The sequence below is a fragment of the Cyprinodon variegatus genome, unplaced genomic scaffold (genome assembly GCF_000732505.1).
Source record: "Cyprinodon variegatus isolate N-32 unplaced genomic scaffold, C_variegatus-1.0 Scaffold1034, whole genome shotgun sequence".
NCBI classification, from domain to species: domain Eukaryota; kingdom Metazoa; phylum Chordata; class Actinopteri; order Cyprinodontiformes; family Cyprinodontidae; genus Cyprinodon; species Cyprinodon variegatus.
Window position 1 is genome coordinate 181,084 of NW_015151487.1, and position 2,258 is coordinate 183,341.

The 2,258-nt window shown below is 42.1% G+C and overlaps 1 protein-coding gene across 1 annotated transcript in view; it reads right to left on the bottom strand.

Annotated features, from left to right (window-relative positions):
• Positions 1–2,258, bottom strand: part of tacr1 (tachykinin receptor 1) — a 149,784-nt gene that overhangs the window by 87,223 nt on the left and 60,303 nt on the right. The window lies entirely within an intron of this gene.

Genomic DNA, 2,258 nt, shown 5'->3' on the forward strand with positions numbered 1-2,258 from the left:
AAAACATTGCACATTGAATGCCCAGTGTTAGTTCAATCTCTAACGTTCTGCTCTCTCTGCTTTTTCTCATAGTAGCTTCATCTGGTCTGTTCCTGTTTGTGCTGTGACTCCATCCTGGAGAGAAATATCAGCTGCTCTGCTGCCATCAACACCTTACATTATCGATGATAGGGTTATTCCTGTTTTTCAGTGTTTAGTCCTGTTTTTCTCCGAGACTTAGCGATGGGCTCAGATTTGACTGTCGCTTAAGCCTTTTTCCTACTGAAAATACCAGGTAAACCATTGCTTTTCAAACATGGGTCAATCCGCCAAAAATCTGCATTTGGCTCCCTTCCCATTGGCTAAAACAGCTGGTCTAACCCCACCCTGGCAGCTGCGTGGCCTCCATGGCTTCACATCTGGTTACACCATCATGCTGTGTTAGTGTTGATGATGTCACCAGTGTGACAGTAATCAGGAAAGTAAACAATGGAGAGCAACATGTAAGAAAGCCAGGGCGTAGTCAGTGTGCTCTATTATCTGTCTGAATCCCTCTCACCAGAGCTACCCCATGAATATAAACAGAGTTGTTTCTGCTTTTTAGATCAGAAGTGACTGGCACGCTGTGTTGATGTCCGCACGTTGCGTTCAATGGTATCACGTAAATTAGCTAGTTAACCCGGCTGTGGTGATCCCACAGCATGGCAATCAGAGTCGAAGCGATTTAACGTGGGTCGCTTGGCGAGTCGTTTGACCCGGGTAGACACGCGTCAGTGAGCTGTTCCCACTGCCGCTAAAAGCACATTGTTCCCGGGTTTAAACAATTTTTCCGGCCAGTGGGAAAGGGATATAACTGGATGTTTGCTCTTTCATCCCTTTAACACGAGAACAGTCTGAGAGCTCGTCTGCTTAACTGTTTCTTTCCCAGCCAGAGTCGTGAGGAGCTAGTTTACCGTTAGCTTTTATAACATAGTGCTTCTGAGTTCTTTTTCTCTGTCTGCTTCTGTCTCCTTGAACCTCAGTCAGCCTTTGCAGATGGCCGCTCACAATGAACCTGGTTCATAGGGAGGTTTTGTCTCTACTGTCGCTACATGCATGCTCAGTGTGAGGGATTGCCTGAGAGTCAACAATATATCGCAAACGGGTGTAAACTGTCTTTACCTGCTCATCCAGGATGAGAGAATCCTGCAAAGGAAAGGACTCAATGCAATCAGCTTATTATACTTAGATAGAAACATTTGGACCTTTGATCTGACCGCATGATCTGACTGAAATCTCTCTGCAAAGTGATCTGAGAAGACGTGTTGTGGAATGGCGATATAGAAATAAACAATGTTGAATTGAATTGGACTTGTTAGATTTTGTTTGAATTTTATTTAATTTTTCTGTTTCAGAATAGCCTTTAATTCTGTGTTGCTCCATCGCATGAAATCCCAATAAAATTCACTGATGTGATGAAATGTGAAATATACTAGGCGGCTACAGAATTACCTGATTCCATTTGTGCAGTCACAGTTCAGGCTTTACCTTCCAGTCATGAAACCCAACGTGGACTCACTAAGCGGACATAGAAAATGTTCGAAGGCCTGAACATTACAACCCAATTCAAAGCAAAACAATCTTTCCTGAGAGGGAAGTTTCCCTCTGGCTCATTCACCCGGGATGCAACCTTTACTCAATATAAGACACTGTTATCTACACAAACACGATGTGCCTCAAGGACTGACAGGAAACATCTGTTTCATACAGGAAGGAGTACAGGAGTACAGTCTGTAAGCAGAAACATTTAGATATTTAATTCTTCATGGGGATAAAAAGCTGCTCAGAGTACCTTACTAAAAAAAAACATATCCATGAAACTTTTCAGATTTTGTCTCCTGACAACCACATTTTAGTGCTTTTATGAGATGGAGGTACGTAATACGGAAACAAATGAGGATTAAAGGATCAACAGATTATTAGAAATGAAGCCTCTGCCTCTCAAACCCACTAATAGTTGCCCTGTCTTAAACTTCATCCATCCATCAGAAAATTATCCACACACCATGAAGCTACCGCCAACACGCTGCATCTGAGAGGTGTGTTCAGGGTACGAGTCTTTTTGTTCCCCAAAATTGCTTTAGATGTTTGTTGATTCCCTTGTTTATGGCAAAGTGCAAACAATTTGTTTTCTATCCGATGAACGATGAAATTATAACAAACTTTTCAATAAATGATAAGCCTTTTAATTCAGAGTAATTTTCATGTGAATGTTCTTTCCTGGAGGCATCCATGTTTGT